The sequence below is a fragment of the Lactuca serriola genome, chromosome 4 (genome assembly GCF_051521515.1).
Source record: "Lactuca serriola cultivar US96UC23 chromosome 4, Lser_US96UC23_V15, whole genome shotgun sequence".
Lineage (NCBI taxonomy): Eukaryota > Viridiplantae > Streptophyta > Magnoliopsida > Asterales > Asteraceae > Lactuca > Lactuca serriola.
In genome coordinates, this window is record NC_136411.1 from 62,756,574 (window position 1) to 62,766,079 (window position 9,506).

At 33.5% G+C, this 9,506-nt stretch overlaps 1 long non-coding RNA gene across 10 annotated transcripts; it reads right to left on the bottom strand.

Annotated features, from left to right (window-relative positions):
* Window positions 1-1,699: 1,699 nt before the first annotated feature.
* Window positions 1,700-8,657, bottom strand: LOC145101712 (uncharacterized). Of its 10 annotated transcripts, none has more exons than XR_013705783.1 (8): window positions 8,194-8,657; window positions 7,991-8,112; window positions 7,153-7,210; window positions 5,261-7,075; window positions 5,105-5,180; window positions 4,947-4,999; window positions 3,216-4,858; window positions 1,700-2,277 (listed from the first exon to the last, which is right to left on the bottom strand). It is a non-coding gene; the product is annotated as an uncharacterized LOC145101712 (long non-coding RNA). The 10 variants fall into 10 exon arrangements; XR_013705775.1 differs by having other exon boundaries at window positions 5,261-5,437; window positions 7,008-7,075; window positions 7,991-8,657; XR_013705776.1 differs by having other exon boundaries at window positions 5,261-5,448; window positions 7,008-7,075; window positions 7,991-8,657.
* Window positions 8,658-9,506: the final 849 nt, after the last annotated feature.

A 9,506-nucleotide genomic window follows, 5' to 3' on the forward strand; every position in this document is an offset into this window, starting at 1 on the left:
CCTTTATGGATTGTATTCGGATTATTGCATGTTATGCTTACTGATTTATATCTTGGTAGTTAGGATGGTGATATGCTATGCTTTAGTGACCCGGTTGGGTCGATATCCTGGTATATAGGATGATGCTATGTTAGTGACCTGTTAGGTCGATATTAGGGGTGTAAACAAGCCGAGTCGAGCCCGAGCCTGACCAAACTCGAGCCTGGCTCGTTTAATTTTGAGGAAGCTCGAGCTCGAGCTCGAGCTCGATTCGAGCCTTAAAATGAAGCTCGACCTCGACTCGTGAACAATTTAGTGGGCTCGCGAGCCTAATCGAGCTTAAACGAGCCTCTATATATATATATATATACACACACACACACACACACATATATATATATATATATATATAGGCTCGTTTAAGCTCGTTTAGGCTCGCGAGCGTATGAGTTGAAGCTCGGCTCGAGCTCGTTTAATAAACGAGCCTCATATTTAGGCTCGAGCTCGGCTCAGGGTCGTTTAATTCGATCTCGAGTCGATCTTTTAACGAGTCGATCCCGAGTAGCTCGGCTCACTCACACCCCTAGTCGATATCCTGGTTATAGGATTGTTGCTATGCTTTGTGATCTGTTAGATCGGTTTGACTGTTATATATACATTCTAGTGTTATATGATGTCTATGTGCACATGATTGTCCTGGTTATAGGATGATGCTATTTTAGTGACCGTTTAGGTCTGTATCCCGGTTATTGGGATGTTGCTATGATTGGTGATCTGTTAGATCGGTTTGACTGTTATATGAAATGAGCTAGCCTATGATATTTATGTGCACATGTTTGTTTGATTGGGGGTTGGGTTGAGGCGGTCCTGCTTTGTGTTGTAGGCCAACATACACGACGAGCGGTCCGGATAGGTTGTAGGCCCTGCGTGGCGGTACAGACGTGCCGAAGGCTTGAAGAGCAGTCCAGATAGACTGAAGGCCTGTAAGGCGGTCCAGTCAAGCTGATGACTCATTATGCATGTTGTTCTGTATTGGTTATATGATATGGTTATGTTTGTACGATGTTGGTATTTTGGGGAAACTCACTAAGCTTCGGGCTTACAGTTGTTGATTTCGTTTCAGGCACTTCTGATGATTGTGGGAAGGCAAAGGGGTGATCGTGCACCTCCTCATATTTTCATGATAGATTCTGGGAATACTCTTATGTCTAAACTATTTTGAAAACAACCTGTAATAACTTCATGGTTTTAAAATGTGTGAAAAAGTTTAAATTTGGCTTGAATTTTATGGGTGTTACATTGATTTACACTTTCATACCTCACGTAACGTCGTGATTTTTACTCGATTTTTTTTATTTTTAAAATCTTTTAACGGAAAATGCAATTGAAGACTTTAAACATTGTTTATTTCAAAACATTTTGAAATCTCAACATTATGTTCAATTCAAAACCAAAATATCAAAAATTATTTAATTGTAGCGGAAGCATAAGTGTCAAAAAGTAAATAATGTGTCCATGTGGCATCTTTATTCTAAGGAACAACTACCCAAAAGTGACCTCATCTCACAACGCCAAACTCCTAAGCTACCTATACTGATCATGGAGGCAGATAGCAAAGAAACAAGTGTCAGCACATGCTTTGTGAGCCAATAGAAGTTGTACATAATCATAAGGAAAACATACAATCCCTAACGGGTCAATCATTCAAATTATAATCATGTAAACTGAATATGCATATCAATCATCAATCAATCTTCATTCATATATCATTTCATCATAACTGATTCAATCTTATATGATTTATTCGTATATCATCATTCATATTTCAAGAATAATGATAGTATAATCGTATGTAGCAAAATTGTATAGGTGTAGGTGGTCTTGTAGTGGTACCTAACCCATAGATAACTACCTCGTTCGCTACTAATGTGCTCAGCCAGTAAAATGCTCTAAGTGGCTCATGACTTCCACCCGAAACATCAACCCCAAGACTTACACTTTCGCTACTCCAACCTGCAAGACATAAGAATTTGCGATGTCGTTCAGGATCGGTTCAAACGGTGCCAATTTCGCAATACACCTCCCGATTCCCACATGATGCTTGATCCGACATCGATTGAATGGCCAACATCACTCCAGTTCACGAACACCAAAGTGTACGTGTCGCACGTGCATCTAGAAAGACCGAGCAACTCTTTAATTGGCTTAAGCTCTTATTGCAACCAACCTGGCTTGAAGGTATCCGGATAGGGTTTCAAGCCAAGTGATAGGTTCTACCCTTGCCCTCTACGCATAACCCTACATAATTAATGGCAAATCATGTAAAAGCATGCAGTATTCGTATAATCATAATCAAGATTCTTAACGTGTATAGACTAGAAGATACTCAACAAGATCATACTCAAATATTAAGCATTTCATATAACATATCATAGTTGAAAATAATCGTATCAAATACTAAGATATGTATATCAACCAAATTTCAAAAGCATATAATTGTCACAAAAGGCAAAACAGTAACATATCTCATATGGCGCATATTGGCATAATCAACAATTAATTATATCCTAATTTGATTAATCGAGCCATTTCCAAAAAGTAGTTTTCAACTATGTACAAGGTTTATGAAAAGTCTATCGACTCACCTTTGATTTCGACAATCAACTATAATAAATGAAGATCATTTTGCCATATGTCAATCTCTCATGAGTTTTGACACTTGTCATTTTATTATATTTTTTAAATTAAATAACACCCACATGTCAATTTCTAGGTTTTTCTAATTTTTAAAATTAAAAAAATCATATAATATTTATATATGCAAAGTATTAAATGTAATAAATATAATAATAATTGTAATTAATTCGTTTTTTCTTTTTTTATTTCAAAATTTTATTTAAAGAAAATACTTAATGTTTAATTTTAATATTTAATTTCTTTATTCAACCCGTGTAATACACGGGTTTTACACATAATATATAATATATCCGTCACTTTGTAATCTTCTTTAGATACATCATATTTTACCATTATAGATTTTCAAAACCATAGTTACAATATGAGAATTTCAAAATCTTCACTTCAACAGTAAGCTATATAAGAAAGCAGTAAGATATATAAGAAATCAGTAAGCTATATAAGAAATCTGAAATCTCATAAAATTTAATCACTGTTTAGTTTTTCGAACTTCAGCTATTCTAGTTATGCAAAAATTTCAATTACATGGAAAAACTTACCGGAATCAATTCCAAAACCTCCTCTATAACAAAATTAAATGTTCCTTGGGCCTGCAACATAAAAATGATACAAAAAAGGTTCCTAAATGTTAAAAGTAAGACATGAGTACATTTTATCAGAACCAAGTATGGGATTGTTCTAAAAAGCTCCTTTACTCATCCATCACTGAAAATTCTTTCGAAACACAAGAACTACAGGTCTTCGGAAAGCAACGGGAACTCATGGAAGAAGCAGATTAGTAATGGAATCAGAAAGAATGCAGACAATCATAAAATGTCCGTCTAAAAAAAATGAATCCCAAGTTGCAAAAAAAAAAACCTATAATCAAGGGACCATTTCTGCCAACTCTGCACAACCGTTTTCATGCGTAAATATTATTAACATTTTTGGAAAGAAAGAGAGAAGGTATGTTATAAGTTTATCTAAAGATTTTTTTTCCACAACTTTTTATAATACTTGAACTCAAATAGAGCACTGCAACTATGGTGGCTGCCATTTATAAGGTCGCCAAGCTTCTTCAACTTCTCCTCTTCACTGCAAAAACAATTTCAATATTACCCTCCATATTGTAGACTTTAAAAAGATATAAACAAACTTTATTTATAAAAAAATATAAAATCCTAGAAAATAATTAGAATCACTCGGAATTTAATGACACCGCATCCTTGAAAGCATATAAACATTTCGCTTCTGAGCACACATGCAAGGCTCTCTGATAACACAAATTTACAAAAAAAAAAAAATGTGAAGTGTACAGTGGTCCAAAAAATAATCACAAACGAACAACTTTTTATAAAGTATTAAAAAAAATTAAGTGATGGGATACATGAGAAAGTACATCTAGTGAAGAAGTGAAGAAGCAGAGTCAAGAAATATAGAATCCAAGCTTTTACTTGGCTTTAAATCATCCCAAATACAACTATGTAGTACAGAAATTTAAAAAAAAAAAAAAAAAAAAAAAAAAAAGAGATCTTTCTTAGTGGCATAGTGAATGCAGGATACATTTGTACAAAATTATAAAACAATAAAAACGAAAGTAGAAAAATTAATAAAAACAACTAACATGTTTAACAAAGCACAAGTACAGCATGAACCTACAAAGATGACTAAAAATTCCAACAGAAGAAGCATGGTTTTTTTTTGACAAAACTCACATCAAAGTAATAACAATCATCAAGCTATATAAATTTTATGGAACTCAACCTACTCCATCACCGGGCACGGGTCTTTTTTTTCCTTTTTTTTAAGTGGGCTTTGTTGGTAAAAGCATTTTTTACCAAGTAGAATGCTATAAATGGCGATTTCCAAAAGATAGAATGCTATAAAATATGTTTTTTTACCACTGCCCAAAAAAAAGCATTTATGTCAAAGACTCAAGGTTTCAACATTGGGTTGCAACTTGCAATACATGTAAGTAATGTACTGGACAAAATAATTGTTAATTTTCATGTGAATAAGTACCAAAACTTTTTAACATAAAAGTAAATTTTCAATCCATAGAGTTTGAAAGAATTAAACATGACTACGTTAGCAAGTGAACGGACAAAAAAGTGAAATACTGAGCTTATCTTCCAAAGAGGCCAATTTGCCAAGCTTTAATGTCATCTGAGACTAATGATATGTTGTTATTTAATAAATATACCTAGGAATAAAAAATAGAAAGACAAATCATTTTCAATGGAGAAAAAAATAACAATAATAAATAAGCTTGCATGACATGAAGGTATTACTTGTCAAATAAGTGGACCATATGATCAACATGCTTCTCTACCATTCCATTAAGCTGAAAATCATAAAATATAGTAATAATGAAGACCCTTACATTCAAATTTGAAACTTCAAATGCCATATTAAATTTTGATGGTACCACAAAAGGGAAAAACCTTACATATAAACTCCAGTACATGTGCGATGAGTTCTCTTCATGGGATCCGCCCACAACAAAATATGAACTTAAACATAGCCTAAAGCATTCAGATACTTCTTATAGATGATCAACATGAAATTCAACAAAAAAACGCATTAAATTAATAAGATCGATTACCTAAAGCATCCAATTGGCTCTTCCCTTCCTGTATTTTTTCTTAGCAGATGAATCTACATTTGGGGTTCCATTGTTGCAATCGTTTGAAGAATTCAAATTCCCACCACAAATAGAAGAAGTAGGAACAACAACGATCGGAGCAGGGGCCAAAGCGAGGGCAATGCTGCCAATCTTGACCTGAATTTATTCTAAAATCCTTTTCAAGCCATATCCATTTTTTATTATCAAAGGTGTGAATTTTTTTGAAAAGCCCAAATTTAAAAAATAAAATAAAAAAGAAAAGAAGCTTGGCGTAACAGTAGAAGATAATCTCCTATAACAGGCCACCAATTTGCAAACAAATCACAAAGTTTCCTTAGTTACACCATGGTAAAAATTGTTCAGAATAAAAAAATCCTCATTTGAATTTTCACAAACACGTGGCTTGAAAATATACTAAAGAAACAACAAATGAGTGTTATCATGTTTCAGTTAGGATAATGGAAAGAGCAAAAGAAGCAAAAAAAATAACATCAACATCTAAAAACTGAATCTTGACCGAAAACAAAATTCTTTCAGGAGTGACTTCCTTTAAAACAGTTTATGTTGTAATCAATAACTTTGCCTATATGTTTTTAATAATAGTAGAAAATTAGAGAAAATAGGATTTAGAAAATTTCAATATTTCACGAAAAAATAATTCATCCAATCATGATAGCAGTCACAGTTCTGAAACTGGTGAGAGGCGGAAACGAAAACAAATGGTTACATTATTCGGCTAAAACCCTCCATTACCATCTTATGAAACAATCAATTACCTGAGGTAATATTGGTGTATACTGTTGAGACTTATTTTGATCAATCGGATTCACTAACTTATCTAAAACACATCTACGAACTACTAATCGTGAAATCCAACAGTAACGTGAGATAAAAACCATTAAGGATGTGACAATGAAGCAAGAGAAGAAGACAAATAATATGAAGCAGGAGAAGAAGGATACGACATAGATGAGTTGCATTATTAAAAATTAACGAATTTATCAATTTTATATTCAAAACATTAATAGGTATGTTTAAAAAAGAAATAGGTGAAGGCGGATCAACCCGTTTTCACTGTATTAAAAATGACTCATTTCGACTCATTAGTCAACCCACCCATTTGGAAGCCATCGTCTAATTATTCATGGGTTACACCAACCAAATGTATTGGATTTCCCCCAAAAAGAACACAAGATGATTTTCTCAAATAATTTCACTCTTTAAAGTTTTTGTCCAGGGAAAAGGTGGAATCATTCAATTTGTCCAACACAAATGGATAGAACAGCTTTTTGCTATGAATATTCGTCTCTAATTTGGTCAATTTACTCAAAAATAGTTGTTACCTAAAGCATTGCCGTTTTTTTAAAAGAAAGTTACTTATGCTACCGGCCAAGTACACGTTTGACATATGAAGATTTGGGCAAACCACATTCCTTAAGTAACCCATCAAGTTCTGCTCATAATATATGAGTGACAAAGAAAATTATTACAATTTGTAAATTTCTTTTATTTTTTTAATGCAAATTGGGAAATACCAATGAAGCAATGTAATTGCTCCCTAATAAGATACCGTATAGTGTAAAAGTTCAAATTTTCATATATTTTCAACAATCACATGGTTAATACTTAAAAAATTCGCCATCTTAATCACTGATGAGACAAATAGGGCAATCAGAGGGAAATGTGCCTTGAATTAACATTGGATGATTAAATGTTAACAAAGTACCTGTTGGACGCTTTCTTCAATGAAAAGTGTCTGTAACTTAATGAAAACCCTTTGAAACACTTAAATCCCTGATGCAAGAAATCCACAGGGGTGTTTAGACATCAACATGAATTGAAAGTCAAATAAAACTTATAAAACTTCTTACAGATCTGGTCGTCGGTTGATAAGTTCAATTATCTGATTGGAAGCACTATTACATATATCTATTAAGCAACAAAACAACACGTTAACCAACTTAAGCAACTATCTGTCAGTTTTAAAACCATAATAGAAAATTTTAACTGGTGCTAGCAAATTGAAATTAGTAGAATACATTACTATTTTGTGAACTGCCAACCAAAAATTAAGAAAGCGAGAAGAAATTAACTAAGATTATTAAGGTAAACATATTCTACTATTCAATTGTTTGATAACTAAGTCAAAGTATGTCATAAGCTTATAACAGCCAATTAACAACTTAAGAATTATTTCAAATCGTAAGGAAAGTTTCAGTTTACATTAAAGATAAGAAAATCAAAGTCTCAAAACAAATGAGCACCTCTTTTTCCATGTATTAACAAAATCCTGAAAAAGAAAGATCTCATCACAACTGATCAATCGGTTATTTGATAGCAAATGTTTATATATCTGTTGATTTAACTTGGGCCTTATTTTATGAAGCTAAGTATGCACTCGTAATAGTGGGCCACCACCTCATCGAAAATCAATAGATAACAACGAAACATATAGCAAACAGTGAAAGACAAAGATCTGTACATACATAATGAAACTGAAGAAACACAAAAGAAACAAATAAAGAGAAAAACACATCAGCTGATTTCCTCAGCCTGCTGATACAGATTCATGGAATAAGAAGGAAAAAATATAGCAAACAATACAGAAGAACAAAAGCATAAAATAGAAACAACAGTTACATGACCTAGAAATCAAAAAAGAAGAATGATGTAAATAGATAATTGAGGGAGTGGGAAAGAAGAACTAACCAATTTCAAGTAGCTTTCTTACTCACGGCCCGACAAAAACCATAGTCGATGAAAGTTTTAGTTTACCCAGGAAGCAAAAACAAAGCCCTAATATTGACCTTCGCTGTGGAGAAAAAACATTACTAGAGGGCAAATCGTAAGAGAAAAATGAGAACGCGAGGTGTGGGTAGAATCGATTTCGAAAAAACAGGTTATCATCACACCTGGAGAGAAGACGAAATTTGAAATCACTCCCAGGAAATTCCAGATAAACAAAGGTGAATAAGGAAAACCGAAATTAAAAGCAAAAGGGGGTCGACGACGGTGCGTTTGTGGTCTCAACACATTTAGGGCTCGAAGACGGATCGTACGTCATCATCATACTCGCCGTCGTGCTATGCCCACCGTCACCGACAAATATTGGAGAAATTAACATGGAGCGGTGGGAAGCACGGATCAGGCAGTGGTTGGCGGTGGAGGGAGCACAGGATAGAAGAAGATAGGAGAGTCGATTTGGGAGGCGGTGGAAGGATCAGAAGTAAAAATTGATAGCAGAGAGAGAGATAGGCGGTGGAAGGATCGGGCAGCGCCTAGCAGGTACTGTTCCTAAGAATCATTTTCTCCATAATCAGACGACCAAACAAAAAACGAAGGATAATTTGTGAAAAAAAAAAACCTGCCCAAAACAACCCAAAATAAAACACTTATATTGAATACAATACAAAAAACCAAGGATCATTTATTAAAAAAAAACTCTGCGCAAATTAGCATCACCACACTGTTCCTAAGGATTGTCCAACTTTAATATATATATATATATATATATATATATATATATATATATATATAATTAGTAATTTAAGTGCTAACACTTTTTCATCATATGATTAAACTAATCTTATTAAAACACTAAAATATACACCACTAATTATAATTCCCACCGTGATATTCCATGTAAAATATTTACTAAGAATTAATCATAACATAATGTTATCAATAAAAATTACTGTAAATTCGTAAACTTCCCATTTGGTATAACATATTGTTATTACTATTATATGTGATATAAATCTAACTCTCAATCTAATTAAAATGGATACGTATGATACCTGTCCATGACAACCACTCCATTATCTTAATTAGCTTGATCTCACCACGAAAGCACCATACTTCCATTTGAGAAGGAATCACAAAAACTCATGCATATTCGTATGCACCAGCGTTAATTTTTACTATCAGACATATATTATGAACATTTGAAAGCATTCTTCATTCTGCATGCTTGAACTGGCTCTTTTATTCAGATTCCAAACTTTAGTTTAACAGTCTCCTAATAATCTTATTAAAAACGTGCAGCTCCTTTCATCATAAAATCATGACGTGCCCAATAGGCCTACACAATATTTCAGCCACAAGATAAACTTGAGTAGTCAAGCTTAGAGCCTTCGATTGCTTCTCATCTTAACCGTAACATGAATTATATTGGCAGTCGTAGTCAATGCCACCAAAATATGTCGTGCGTCAATCGTCTCTTCGT